At 38.9% G+C, this 15,704-nt stretch overlaps 1 pseudogene across 1 annotated transcript; it reads right to left on the minus strand.

Annotated features, from left to right (window-relative positions):
* Nucleotides 1-760: 760 nt before the first annotated feature.
* On the minus strand, nt 761-8,673 carry LOC306847013 (E3 ubiquitin-protein ligase TRIM39-like; annotated as a pseudogene). Its single transcript has 9 exons — nt 8,060-8,673; nt 7,815-7,910; nt 7,473-7,697; nt 5,904-6,073; nt 4,331-4,404; nt 4,230-4,250; nt 2,812-2,838; nt 2,459-2,634; nt 761-1,117 (listed from the first exon to the last, which is right to left on the minus strand). The product of its transcript is annotated as an E3 ubiquitin-protein ligase TRIM39-like (transcript).
* Nucleotides 8,674-15,704: the final 7,031 nt, after the last annotated feature.

Here is a 15,704-nt window from a genome sequence, read left to right on the forward strand (position 1 = left end):
AAAAGAAAAGAATCCAGTTGTTCGGGCGCCAATTTGTAACGCGGGCCAGAGAGTTAGAGTCTACCCGGAGAAAAACAGAAAGCTGAGGGAGAGAAAATGAAAACTCGAGGCAGTCAGCTGGTTGTCCCACGAGCCTTTATGGTAGTTTCTTCATCAGCATACTCGTCTCACACACATGTAAAAGAGCGAGTGCAGAATAGAAACAGAACACTCTGGTCCCGTCACAAAAATAAGGGGATGAACACGTTATGCAGTACACAGCGGTAGAGCGACCATCCTTCTTCACTCTCTGTACGTGCGCGCTCACAACAACATGCGTGCATACGTACCATAACAACATACAACAACAGAAGTTCTCTTAAAGGCACATTGGTATTTGTGGCCGTTACAATGGCGATTGATGCATTTAAATAAGATAATGATAGATAAAATGGAATAGATGTAGGTATATTACTGACGTGTGAATGAAACACTTCATGGTTTGTTTTTTTTGTTTAGTTTTTTCATGGTAACCCAACACTTGTGTTATTTCTCTGATGCTATCATTCAAAACATAAAAACTGTCTTAGTGATTCCAAACATTTGAACAATCTGGCATAACATCTTTCACAAATCAGCTGATCCTCTGTGGCGAGTGTGAGATTTTAACTTCATTTCACTTTACGCATTCCCTAAAAGCTGAGCAGGTAAACCAACTCTCTTTCCATTGTCCTGAACTCATTCCCTGCAAAGATGAGCAGCCTTTGCTCTTCACACACTCTCATTCTGGGAGGCTGGGAAACGGAGATATCAGCATCAGCGGCACGTCTTTATCACCCGTGCCGAACAGCGGGAACAGTTTCTCTGAGAACGCCACTGTGAATGAATACACCTCAGATCCTGTCTTGGCATTGAAGAAGACCAGCTGACCCTCCTCACAGTCCAGATAGATGCCTATACGGCGCAGGCGACCCGTGACTTTGACCTTGGCGAGGGGCGGCGCGGTCAGAGCGTGTAAATGGTTGCCGCTCCACCACAGCGCGTAGTAGCCGATAGCAGGGGTCATGTCAAACAGACCCTTCCTCGGGGCCGACTCTAGACCATCAGTGTCTAAAGCAGCACTTCTCAAAGTCCGGATCTGGACCCGCCTCCATTTCGAATTACAAAAGCACTAATTATATTTCCTACTTTGATAAACGCATGTTCAACTTGTAAATCGTTTATTTAGTTTTTTGTGTCTTTCTGGAGATCATCTGAAATGAAAGCGAAGGCGAGATATTTAAAGTTTTCCGTGTGACATTGTTGTGATGACATCCAGTGATAATCGTGACACTTCACCACTGTGTAATATGAGTTTTTAATGTTTTTGCTATCAGTTAGAATATGGTCATTAGACTTATAGCAGTGTCCAGTGTTTCCCATATAGGCCTACATTGATTTATTTGTGGCAGCTCGACACAATATCAAAACTGGCCGTCACAAATAGATTTCCCAAAAGGCCCCGTTCACACCAAGGAGTCAAGGAAGAAAATTATAAAGATATGGTTCTAAAAATCGTTCTGAATATTAAAGACTTGCAGAGTTCACACCACAGCTATAACGATAAAGGCACAGAGAAACGATATTGTTGGAATAATTTCAGAACAATTTTTTTCCAGCTGATGAACGATAAATAAATCGTTCCTTGCCTAATAAGCGCTCAAGCGCACGCATAAATCTTGCCACAGCACACCGGCAGAAGTAATGATTATGAAAAACAGTAAGAAGACTGCATTAACATTTGAATAATTCACTGATAAACAAGTGCTTTCTTTGTTCTTGGTTTAAGAGATGAAGTCATCTAGTGATCCTCCTGTATGCATGTTTCACACGGATTACATAATCTGAGAATATTTGTTTTCCATTTGAACTGGTTCATTTGAAAGACATTTCACTCTATAGATATATGTTTAATGTCTGTAAGGCAAAGATATACACGGAGTTTCGCGCTCAAGTTCACAGAGACCGAGACGGCAGAAAGCGCATCCTGTTCATTATTTTACAAAAGTGCGCTTTGTTGTTATTGTGAGTGCACACGTCTTTACAGATTTGAAAGATGTATTACTCTATACATCTTTCTGTATGACCAAAAATGACGGAGTATTTTAAGAGTGGTCTGTCCTGCAGTGCACTGACAGTTCTTTAGGTTAACATTAGATTGAGCGGCCATGTAAAGTTTCTAATACTTACATATTTCAGATGATAAGCCATATTTGTGGTGGATGAATGATCTGAGCATCTGGATGTCCTGCCTGATCTGATGTAAGCTACTGTATTATTATAGACCAGCTGTTGACGATTTATTTTATTAAAAGATTGTGTTGATTTGTTATGCATGTTTATTAAATACAATTGTTCTGGACCTTTGACGTTGATGAAAGTTCAGATTTGGAGACTTGTGATTATGTAGACTTTGAGAAGCCCTGGTCTAAAGCATTACCTCCCAGTAGTGTCTTCCGGAGTCGTAGCCGTCTTTGGCGGGCACACAGGACCAAACGTCGAAGCGCTGCGAGTTGTTCCTGTAGAACTGCAGCTTCTCGCCGCGCTTCAGCTGCTTGCGGTCGTCCGAGAGGATCAGGAACGGGTACGCTGTGGTCGGATTCAGCGTTACCTCCTCTGGAAACACACGCACAGCTCATCAGCTCTCCAATTCACTAATCATACCGTTTCAGAGTTAAAAAAACTACTGAAAATAGACGACAGGCGTGACTTTGCTTAACATGCACATAATATACAGTATATTATAGAAAATGAGGATATGAAGGAAATGCAACCGGAGTCAAGAATACTCACCAAGATAGGTTTTCACCTTTTTGTGGCCTAAAAGACAGAAAATATTCTATATTAAAGAGCCGATCTAAATCAAAGCCTGCATCTTTTAAAATCAATATATGTGAGCTCATCAATACTGGAACATTATTTGGATAGTATTGATGAGTGACGGTTAAACAATTTAATAATTAATTTAAATATTAATTTTGAAAATAGATTTCTGTAGAGAAACAATGGTACACCTATTATTTGGGTTATTGCCTTTTGTGTGTGTGTGTGTGTGTGAGTCTGTGTGTGTGTGTCTGTGTCTGTGTGTGTCTGTGTCTGTGTGTGTGTGTGTGTGTGTGTGTGTGTGTGTGTCTGTTTTTTTTTTCTAAAAAAATGTAGAAAAAGTTGTGTCTGCTCAATTGTGCTCCTTCTTGCAAAAAAATGATCTCTATGAAGAATTTCAGTCAGGTTTCAGGCCTCACCATAGCACAGAAACTGCACTTGTTAAAATTACAAATGACTTACTGTGTGTGTTTGTGTGTCTGTGTGTGTGTGTCTGTGTCTGTCTGTATGCGTGTGTGTGTGTGTGTGTGTGTGTGCCGGTGCCGGTGCGTTTTGTTAAACAGTGCATAAAATACTTGGATGAGCTGTGAACTGTCCTCTCAATAACACAAGAAACACAAATCAAATGACAGTGATGAGTAAACGTCCTGTCTGCAACACTGTTACTGGATTGAAATGAATCAACAGTGAATTAAATTGAGCTCTCTCTCTCTCTCTCTATCAGATGAAATCAATTAGCATGATAGTATGTATATGAAATTTGCTCAATTTCCAGCGATATCGTTGACTTGATTGCACAGATACTATAAACTGAACTGAGCTGGACGATGACTTCACTGAATTAAATTATGAACTGACTTTAACTGATTTAACTGTTTTCGATCGTCCTACTGCATTATCAACATTTCTTTTCCTGTTTAATACAGTATACAGATTATGTCAAAGCAGCTTTAAAGCGCTATAGAAATAAAGGTGACTTGACATAACCCTGTGCTGTGTCCCAATGATGCTCTATAAACTATATGCACCTATACTATGCTTGTCTAATAAAGTAAAGCTGTGACAGCTGAATGCATTGCACATTACACATTTTTTCAGTTAATTAACTGCATCATCAGGATATCTGAAGCACACTGGAACAGAAAAGTACAAAATTGGGACACCTTTGATTATCGCTGCATGAAAGAGTTGCCTGTAGACAAAATCATCACTAAAGGGCCTAAGAATCTGTTTTGATGATACCTCTATATGTTATGTTTGCATAACATGATGCATTTCGTCATCAAGTAATATAATGAAGAGAAAGCCTGATTCTCCTGCATCCTCAAAATCCTGCTGCTTAAGACATTGAATTAGTTTTTTACAGATGTCTTAAAGCACATACATACCTATTTTTAATTTCCGTAGATCTGTAAAACACAAAATGAAAGCTGTTAGAGGAAGATCATGAATGTTTCTTCTAGAGGTAGTGCAGATGTGTTTCCTGTACCTTTCAGTGACCACTCCTTCCTCTTCCTCGACCGAACGCTCATCATACTCTCACTCTCTGCTAATGATGACACTCTCACAGAAATCACACAAGCACACTCTTATAAGCTTCTCTTCATTAATGAATTAATGAATAACTACACAGAACACTCTAGTAACTACTATTAACCACAGAAAACTCTGATAAAAGCGTATGTAAGCAATAGTAATACGGTAGTTAGCTATTAGCTAATCAATAACTACTATTCCTTCATGCCTCCCAGAGAATTACTAAAAAAACTATAGAAATAATGTGAAAATGCAAAATACTTCTCAAACACCCCTGCAGGAGTATAATCCCACAAAACTGCATTTTAAAAGACAATTAAAACAAAAACATAGTAAATAGAGTAACAACAGGACAGGCAGGCAAACAAAGGGTCATGGCACATCTGCACAGTTTTAATAATGGAAAAGAGCAAAACAATAGGGAAAGAAACAAGTGACTTCAAAGAAACAAAAATGGGACATTTGGCACAAATCTGACTGACAACAACTGACCAAACACAAGGGGAAATACATGGGTATATATACACAAGAGTAGGGGAAGAAACTGGGAACAATTATGGGCTGATTAGAAGAAAAACTACAAGCTGACTACACAAGGAAACAGGAAACTAGAAGACTTAAAAACACAGAAAACAGACAGTGTAGCAAATAGTTCTGTTATTTACAGCGTACCTATATCATGAAGCTGCTATTACCTATTGATTATCTAAGAGGTTAAATGTTAATTATAGTAGTAGTTAAAATCTTAAATGATCCTGCATTAGTTTGATTAGTTTCACATTAATTACTACATTTACATTTAGTCCTTTAGCAGATTTACAAATGAGGACAATAGAAGCAATCAAAACCAACACAAGAGCAATGATATGCAAGTGCTATGACAAGTCTCCGTTAGCTTCAATGTAGTACACACAGCAAGGTTGTTTGAAATGATAAATTATAAAAAGTACAGAGCAAGCTAGTGTTAGAGGCCCTTTTTCTTTGCTTTTTGTTAATTGTATAATAAATAAAAAGAATCAAACAGATAGAATAGATAAAGAATAGAGAAGCGAGTGTTTGTTTTAAAAGAATAGAATTAGAATAGAGAGTGCTAGAGTTAGAGGGTCAAATAAAGATGAAGAGATGTGTTTTTAGCCGATTCTTGAAGATGGTTCAGGACTCAGCTGCTGGGATTGAGTTGGGAACGAAGGAACAGTTAATGTAAAAGTCTGTGAAAGTGATTTTGTGCCTCTTTGAGATGAACGATATATAATTATGAAACTATGTAGTTTTTAGTAGTACTCTGGATGACAAGTTACTGATTTGCTAATAGTGAACTATTGCATTCAACTGAGTGCTATTACTTACTAATCTGTTAATCAGAGTTTCTTGTTAGTTAATCTTAGTTACTAGAGTGTTGTTAATATTGTGTTACTCATTTGTTCCTGTGTAGTTATGGAGTAATGACAGAACAGTGTTATAAAGTGTTTGTCATGCTGTTCCTGAGCAGTATATGCAGTGAAATGCTGTGTTACTGCATTAATCACACAGCAGTGTTTCGGTAATGCACTTCCCCACAGCGTATGTCATCCAGTCTTTCCCGGATCTCTCCTAAAGCTGCTTTCACGTCCCCAAGAGAGAAGCGCAGAGTCAGCTCATCCACCTCAAGCATGTCCATATCTGAGTCCTGCAAGGGACTGTTGGCTTCCGCAAAACTCTGCCATCATAAAAACAGAACATGAAGATAAAACACTGTATGCCTTATGTTAATGCCGGCGCATTATTAAAATGTACAGTGATGACACTTATTTAGCACATGCTGTCTCTGCCAGGCCCAGATAAAGATCTTTGAAGGTCCCCTATGCCTCTCATTCGTCCGCCTTTCTGCCCTAAATAATTATTCTGAGAGTAGCACCACATACACAAAAAAATGGTCAAGTAAAATAAAAAGTGCTTTAGTGTAGTGTGATAATTTTATATCTTGTGAAGACCTGTGGTCTTAAATTATTTGTCTTAAATTATTTCGAATGCCCTCATGTTTTTGTCATTGTCTCTTGAGTATTTTTCAGGTCTAGTCTAGTGTACTATAGTCAAGTCTTTGTTCTGTTTCTTTGTTTTGATGCGTGTTAATAATATGCACTTGGGTTGAAATGCAATTAGCCTCCAGTGGATATTCATTACTGACGAGTTCCAGTCTAGATTATTGCTTTTTCAAGAAACCAAAAATGTCATCAACTAAATCATAACAATAGGTAAAGAAGCTATTTTATCAGTGCCTGGACAGACCTTGTGTTGACCCTGATCTGGACATAGACAGATCTATCTGTGCTTTGGTGAACTATCTAAATATGCCTTCCCCCAGTGATCCTGACTGCACAGACACTGTTAAGACCCTAAAGGTACTCCCCTTGGCATATTTATATATAAGAACTAGGAACGCCACTGTATTTGAGGAAAAGACCCAAAAATGATCCAGCCACTGTAATGATCAGTCCTCCACACATTCAGACATTAGCGTTATGCCAGCTTTGACTGTGTGTCTTGTGACCAATTGCATCATACTAAAAGATTTATCTTTTGAATATGTGACTGCATTAATCGAGCATGAACATTTGCAGCAGTTCAAACCTTGAAATTCACTTAAAGTTTCTCACATGAAGATTTTGTACGGCATCAGAAGGTTTGAGATGCACCATGTCTTGTTGCACCTTTTTTTTTGTCACTTTGTGCAATAAATGATCGTGACTATTTTTATCTGCTTGTTCTGTGAGGCTAGATTTAGGCTACGGTTGGGGATAGGTTAGGGTTTGTTATAACTTTTTGCTTTTACAGATGCATCCAAAGAATTAAAATGTCAATTTTATTCTACAAATACACACATTTGTGGAGACATTTTAGCTAAAAAAATTATAATGATAATGGAAGCATAAAACAAGCATTTGTAATGGAGTTCCTAGTTTGTGGATGTAGCGTAGTGTCTTAATAGAGACATGCAAGGCACTTGACCATAATTCAGTGTTTGATGCCTTGAATGTGGTTAAAAAAATAATAACAGAAGAGATAAAACACACACAGAGAGAATCTGGGCTGTTTGTTATAGGACTGCATCTTTGTACCTGAAGGAAGCCGATATGGTCGTCTGAAACCTCTAGCCGGCCCCTGCGCTCCTGCAGCTGTGCTAACTTTGACTCAAGCTGGGTGACGATACTTTGTCCTTGTCCAATCACAGCCTCTCTCTTCTCCTCGATCCCGCCCCCCAGCTCGCTGCGGATGCGATTAACTGAGAGTGTGACGTCAGACAGCACCTGCTCCACCTCGGACAGCTCAGCCCGAGCGTAACTCTGTGAAAGACATAGCTTACACGCTCTAAAAACAATGATACAAGTATATATGTTTATGCGTCTTGTATGCTGCAAACTGTGCAGTGACAGTAAAGCTGGACTACAGATTTAAAATACCTGCAAGGCGTGTAGTTTGCTCTTCAGCTCAGCCAGCTGGGCATTTCTTTTGTCAATACATGTCTGAAAGTCCAGTTCTGTTTTCCCCAGGAGTCTCTATAAGGTGAAAAAAAAATGAAGTCTGTAAGACCTAAAATCTCTCTTTCCCTCAGTTTTTTTGTTAAGCACTAAAACAGAATGATCCTTTCTTGTCTCTTGTCTTTGTAGTTTTGTAGTTGCAGTGAAAGCATATATCTGCACATTACCTGTTTGGTAGCGCGTTCTGTCTGCACTGAGACTGTGGTGTGTGTGCGGTGCTCCTCCAGCACGCAGATGGCACAGATGCACTTCTGATCCATGCGACAGTAGACCTCCAGCTACTGCTCCGGTGGTGCTCCGGGCAGGTGCGGCCTCGCAGGGCCTCCTGAGGATCCAGCAGTCGATGCGAGGCATAGAACGGCATCTGCTGATGTGGCACCACGTGAAGCTCGCAGTACGACGCAGTGCACGTAAGACAGGAACGCACGGCTTTCTTTTTCTTGCCGCTGTAGAGGTCACATAAAATCTTGCCGGCGTCAGCCAGAGAAGCTCCGGTAATAACAGCTTTTTGCCTTGGCTTCGGTTGAGGAGGCCCGTCGTACTGCATCTCTTTATATTTCTGGGCGATGTGTGCGAACACCCGGTTGATGCTGAGCTCAGGACGCTCCTCAAACACCCGTTTGCACAGTGGGCAGCTGCAGACGGGGCTGGAGGCCCAGTAGCCCCCGATGCAGCCCTGGCAGAAGTTGTGTCCGCATGGCGTGGAGACCGGCTCGCTGAAGAGATCCAGACAGATGGAGCAGGTCAGCTCCTGCTCAGAGAACACATCCAGCTGGGCCATCCTAGAAAACATCACATATCCACACATTGTAAAATTAATCAACCCCTGACTCTGGGCTAGATGTTGTATTAAATTAGCTATTATTAATTGACATTAAAATGCTGGATGTAAAAACATAAAAATCAAGATGTAGACTGAAATGATATGTCTTTCCCCAGTTGGAAACTCAGAAGCGAAGACCAGGAGACTCTTGAGTATCTTCAGCAGGGTTTTTTTATTGAGAACGTGCTGCAGTCATCAAAAGTCTGAATAAGGCAGGTATACATTGTAGTTTATATACATTTAGGGGGCAGTGCTTAGAAATGGAGACAAAGCACCTGGGAGACGACCTTTAACAAAGCATGCAAATAAAGTATTCAGGTATAGCAACCTGACACGTTTCACCAATAATACCTAATACAATCAGCATAATCAAAGAATGGGACAAGGCCACCAAGAGGCATTAAAGACAAGGTGAGAGACAGTAATCTGGCTCATTTGATTTACAATAAACAGAACAGGAACTGGCAGAAACCTCTTGCTACTTTGGGAAGTCGTGGCCTAATGGTTAGAGAGTTGGACTCGTGATCCAAAGGTTGTGGGTTCGAGTCTCGGGCCGGCAGGGATTGTAGGTGGGGGGAGTGAATGTCCAGCGCTCTCTCCACCCTCAATACCACGACTGAGGTGCCCTTGAGCAAGGCACCGAACCCCCAACTGCTCCCCGGGCGCCGCAGCATAAATGCTGCCCACTGCTCCAGGTGTGTGTTCACGGTGTGTGTGTGTGTTCACTGCTGTGTGTGTGTGTGTGTATAATGTAAAAAAATAAATCGCTTTCGATTATATACATATTTAACTGGCTTTTAAAGTTTTAAGTATGGCAATAGGCTATATCAAAATCCAAAATTTGAGCTTTTATACTGTAGCTACCAATCGCTTTTAGACCTCAAAATGCGTTTTAAATGTCAGAATCAGAAAGAGCTTTATTGTCAAGTGTATTTAAACACAAAAACACAAGAAATTTGTCTCTGTGACAGGAGCATCCAGTGGAGAAAGTACAGACAGAGTGCAGACATGCAGGTAACAGAATGAAATATAATGCTAATAATAAACAGAATAGACAATACATTACAAATAATAATAATAGCTATATGGTAATAAAAATATAGATATAATAGAATTATGAATGTTCAAAAGTTTTGAGAAGTTATTCAGATACAGTTCTGAGATGTTATGTATTGTTCAGGTGGAATATAGCCTGAGGGGAAAGCTGTTCTTATGCCGTTCAGTGATGATTCTGTCGGAATGCAAGAACAGAAACAATGTTTTCCAATTGAAGGCCAAAATAGATCTCAGTTAGGCTAATTCATGAGCATGCATGCTCTTGTTTTCTTCTTTGTAAGATGGCAGAAGGGACGCAACCGGAAACTGTAATGTGTGAACACGCAAAACTTTTCTCATGCGCACACCAAAGTCTTCATTTTTTATTTTTTGCAAATGTCACTCTAGGGGCTCCGCAGTCTGATGACCTTACATGCTAAATGCAATGTACTTCACCTTAGGTTTTCAGGGGATTGTATGTCAGGATGTAGGATCAGTAGATCTAAGACAGATATTTACGTTTGTAATCCCACACCCCCCTTCAACAAGTTTTAGTTTTTTTAATTGAATGACATACAGTTCTTAAAACATCTTAATAGGAGATCTGATTTCAATACGTAAGCATTGCATTTCTTCCTCTGTTTTTACAGAGGTCTCTCTTATAGTCCCACAGCGCAAACTTCCTAAGCATGTATACATGTATCATTTTTTCTGCTTCGATAAACTGCATCAGGACTGCATCACACCTTAATCAGAGAAATAACACTGACGGCTGCATTTTGAAAACATGTTTTCTTTTTGTGTCGTCACTCTAAAGATGATGAGTGGTATTTAACTCAATGTCTAATAATCCCATATAAATGGTCATGTTTAAAATTTCCCACAGAAATTCATACATACAGAAATGTATTTTGCGCTCGGTAACCCGTGTCAGAAAGTAGTGCGCGGTAGGCATACGCATTTGAACTGTTTCTATATATTGTTTTGTGTGTAAACTGATGTTGAACATTACAGTCATCTGCAGTAACAGTTACTACACAAACCTGAACATTTGAAAACTCATTCATCAGAGCGCAGAGTTTAGGTCAGCTTATGGGCTGCCAGGCACTGATGTCCCGTGGTGGTTTAGAAAACTTATGTGGCCGCTGAAGTATTTCCGGTGACTAGTATATTAGAATTCCATGAGCATTGCAGGCATAGGTATCAAACTAAACACTAGCACTAAACCAACATTAACCAGCATAAACCAGGTCTGTTCACAGGGAGGTGCCTAGTCATGAATGCACAATCACACAGCACTAGATGTGCAGACACATCTCAGAACAAAGGTCATGCACATAAACTTCTTGTAAAATGCTGAGAATCAGGTTTAACAATGTCTGGTTGAGTTCCTTCACTGATGTTGTAAATACTGCTCCAACATACAGCGCATAAACTGCATCGATTTCTTATTTAGGTATAGACACTTGCATGGCTGTCTTTATAGGTCCAGTCAGTGTCTCGGTTAAGAGTACAGTGCTGGTAGATGATGGATCTGATGAAGTGCAGACTCCAAACCAACACTGTGACTGAAGAACACTAACAGACAGTCCAACTGTACACGTAAAAAACCACTTGAACCTGAATACTCATATTATACTCATGATGAATGAATCATCTAACAATAAAAGGCTTTCCTGTAGCTCAAATAGTAGAGCATGGCGCTAGCAACGCCAAGGTCATGGGTTTGATTCCCAGGGAAAGCAAGAGCTGATAAAATGTAAAAACTGTAACTTGAATGCAGTGTAAGTCGCTTTGGATAAAAGTGTCTGCTAAATGCATAAATGTAATGTAAAATCGATTTCATTGAGAACTGTGATACAGGGGCGTAGCCATCATTTCAAGAGTGGGGGGGACGGAATGTCTAGTGTTGTACCGGTTCTTGTTTTTTTCAGTTAACCCTTGTCTAATTGACAGGTTTTATTTTTAATCATATCTTTTTGCTTAATATGCTTTTTATGATTATATTATTATATATGATTATAAAACAGAAGGAAAGAAAGAAAGAAATACAACAGCTTGTCACTGGGACAGTACCATTAAAAGCACATCTTTGTACCTTATTTACCCCAAAAAGTTTCATAGTTGTACATTACGGTACATATTGGTACCCTATATGTGCACCTTTTTGAGTATAAGTTACAAAGATGTCCTTATAAGGGTACTATTGTTTACATATTTCAGATTGTATTGTGTGTGTTGTATGTAGAGTACATGGCACACAGTAATGGATACTTGCACATTCACATCTTTATTCTGTTCTGTTCTATTATACATTAGTCTGATTACTCTATGTTAAAAGACATATCTTATCATAGACAATGCTGTAAATAATCTTTACCTCTGAAGCCTCACTGAAACTCTCTGTCTCATTCACTCTCATCTGAATTCACTTCTGCCTCTGTCTACAGCAAATAAAGCAGTGTTTGAAACATGTACATACAGGGAATAGTGACATACAGAAGAAAATAACACATTAAATACACTGCTGGACAATAACCAATCATTTGTATCCTAAATTAATTTTAAACACTTTAGAATGATACACATATTCACTATTAACTATGCCTTTTGCCTCAATAAACTCTTCATTTACTGCTTATTAACAGTTTGTAAGGTAGTCGTTGTAGTTGTTAAGTTTAGGATTATGGGATGCAGAATATGATCATGAAGAATACAGAATTAATATGTGCTTAAGTACTAAAGAACAACCAATATGCAAGCTAGTAATTACCTACTGTAGTTAAAAATGATAGCTGAGAAGTTGTTCATCATACTAATGTTATTTTTTATTTTTCTATATTTGACTAATTATGTGTTTTCTATGATTGGTCCATATATAATCCTACAAACGCTTGTGTATTTTAATAGGTTTTATACAATGTAAAAACAGCCAGGTGTTAAAAGCCACTCTATCAGTTCTTCTCAGCTGTGAAGTGTGTTTTTCTTGTGTGTCGTCCTGCTTCTGTCCTAACAAACCTAGGCTGACTGTTTCTGGTTCATTCTTGACAACACATAAAAACGTCAAATTAGTGCAATAATGACAGAGCAGCCCTAAAGGAAGATCGTCAGTGCTTGATTGAAATACATGTAGAATTGAACATTAGAGTTAAACATGTCACAATGCTGCAAACGCTGTAAAACCTCAGTTCAACATTATCTTTATTCTTATTTGAAGGGTTCTGATAACATACATACATGTTAAAATAAAAGACGTTACAAAAGAGTTACGGAAAAATACACTGAAAATAAATAAGTGCATGTTTGTCCAGGCAGCTTTTTATTTCTCCATATAATGAACATCAAAACTGGCTAATTATTCAACAAGAGCAATAGGCAGAGTCACTCTACATTGTGCAACACTATTCGGATCCCACATGCCAACTTACGCTGCTTGACTTCTTCGTGAAAAAGGAGGGAAGAGCTTCTTGCCGCTTTGAACTCATCTCGACCGAATAATGAATGATGGACCGCGGGCGCGAGCCTGGGCATGTCGTGACGTCACAAACTGTGACTGATTGCCATGGAAACGTAAACGTCATGTATATCTTGTCTCTGAATTTTAAATCATTCTGCATTTATATACATTGCTCCATTAAAACCTCAACATGTCGAGAACACAACTGTCCAATGAAAAAGAATTACGTCCCCCGCGTAATCTACGCCCCTGCTGTGATAATGATTTCTGATATCATGGTTCTAAACTCTAGTGAGCAGCACCAGCCTACAAAAAATGTATTTACTTTGTTTCTTGCTATACTGGAAGCAATGCAGGCCTTATGGACAGATCCCCAGCAGCACAGTGAGAAGATGCAGCTGACTTACGTCTGATGTGTTCCTGATGTTGTGTTGAATCTTGTGTTTGTGTGCAGTGGATCTCTTGATCTTGACAGCGCAGGTTTGCATGTTTTCCTTCAACACTCACAGGGATTGGCCACGGCTCCCAAAAGCAGTCGAGTAAGTCTGACAGGCTAGGCCAGTGCATATTAGACACAGCCAAAATATGTGAGAGGAACAAAAGTGTGACAGGGAAGGAGAATTACCCTTTGAAACATGGGCAGATGTGACCGGATCAGTCAAAGGAATACAGAAGAGTCTGATTCAGCTTCAGATGCCTTCCACCAGAGAACCTGCACAGAACCACACATCCAACAACACTCGAGGCTTAGAGAATCTGGTTTAAAAAAAAACTAAAAAACGTTGGTTTGTGAGGAAAACGTGTATTAAAAGAGAACTTGAACACCTCAATAAATCAAGCCTCAGTAAAGCTCTTGCAACCATTGAGTAGCACACAAATCTGATTACAAATCAGGATCACAACAGAAAAGCCAATAATAATAATAACAATGATAAAAGTAACAAAAACATATCAAAAGAAAAAAAAGGAGAAAATACATGCAGAATATTCATCGTAACACGTAATAGAAGAAAACAAAAACAGCCATCTCCAATTTACGTCACCATATTTACATAAATAGATAAATAAATAGGGGTATATAGATTTCTATTTTATTTTTCATACTATGGGTCCCATGCTGGGACCTTCACTAACCCCCAAAGATCTCAATGGTTCTCCCCACATTCTGTTAAATGACATAAGTTTACCCATAAGATGGAATCTAAGTTTTTCTAGGGATACAGGGTCTCTTATCATAAATAATCATTCCCTATATAAGGGAGAGCTATCTCCAACCCATTTGTTCATAATGACTTTCCTTGCCAGCATCAACAAAGGATGAATAAAGCTTTATGTTCCTGTAAAGGAGGCGAAATGCAGAGTAAACACATAATCGTTACATGTTGTGCAGAGAAGGCTCACGACGAAGGAGAAACATCTAAATTCACACACTTAATACACAGATAACGAGGACTCGACAGGTGAACTCAATAACTAATTAAACATAATTGGCAAAACTAGGTCACAGGATAAAACACAGACATGTAGCAATAATAGCTGAAGCTTTAATCGTAACTGCAAACGTCTGAAAGGGCCTTACAAATTAAAATCCCAAACTTATTACATTCCCACAGGAATTTTTACACTTCATACATTTAGGTGACCCCCGTTTGTTAAATTTGCTGTATCTATATGGTGACACATAGGCTTGATGTACTATGTAAAACTGCATTTCTCTAAATTAGTTGCAAACAGAAATAGTAACTGGGAGTTTAATAATGTTTTTCTATGAAGCAGCATCAATATCATACCCAATGTTTTTACTCCAAGATTTCTGAAGATCAGTAATCTTATTCTGTTTATGCTCACATAACACTGAGTAAAATTTATTATGTAAAAAACATGAGCATGAGTTCTCGGCATGAAAGACCCACGTCTGGCAGATCAGCGTGCTACCTGTTTCTTATCCAATACAGAAGGAAGAACTGTTAGAGTACAGTGTAAATGTAGATATATTATATATTCAGATATACCAAGATTCATAAGAAGAAGCGCCACGCCAAATATGGCGGAATAAATCCCGCCTTCTAAATAAGAGGGCCAATCGCCAGTTATTACATCGCTCATTTAGGCCTGTGCTTCTGAATTGCCTGGACCAACCTGAATTTTTTTTAACACTATTTGAGCATAAGAAACAACATTTATGATACAGTTCATGTCAGATTGTGTTGCTGGTTTTGTTTTTTGTTGTTGTTGATTTAAGGATTTGCCATTCAGATGGCAAATATGGCTCCTAAATGAACGGACCTTCCTTAAAAGGGACTTTGGTAAAGGTCATCTGAAATATAGTGGAGTAAAAATACATGCATTTATTCAAAAATGCAGTCTAGCAGAGTGTAAATGTTGCAATATCATTGATATTCCATCCAGTTGCAAAGAGGCCAAAAAGATACTAAAGTAATCAAATACATTTACTGTAAACCTTGGCACCACTGCCTTCTGCACTTCCTCAAAACAA

This window comes from Barbus barbus (genome assembly GCF_936440315.1).
Source record: "Barbus barbus genome assembly, chromosome: 27".
Classification (NCBI taxonomy): domain Eukaryota; kingdom Metazoa; phylum Chordata; class Actinopteri; order Cypriniformes; family Cyprinidae; genus Barbus; species Barbus barbus.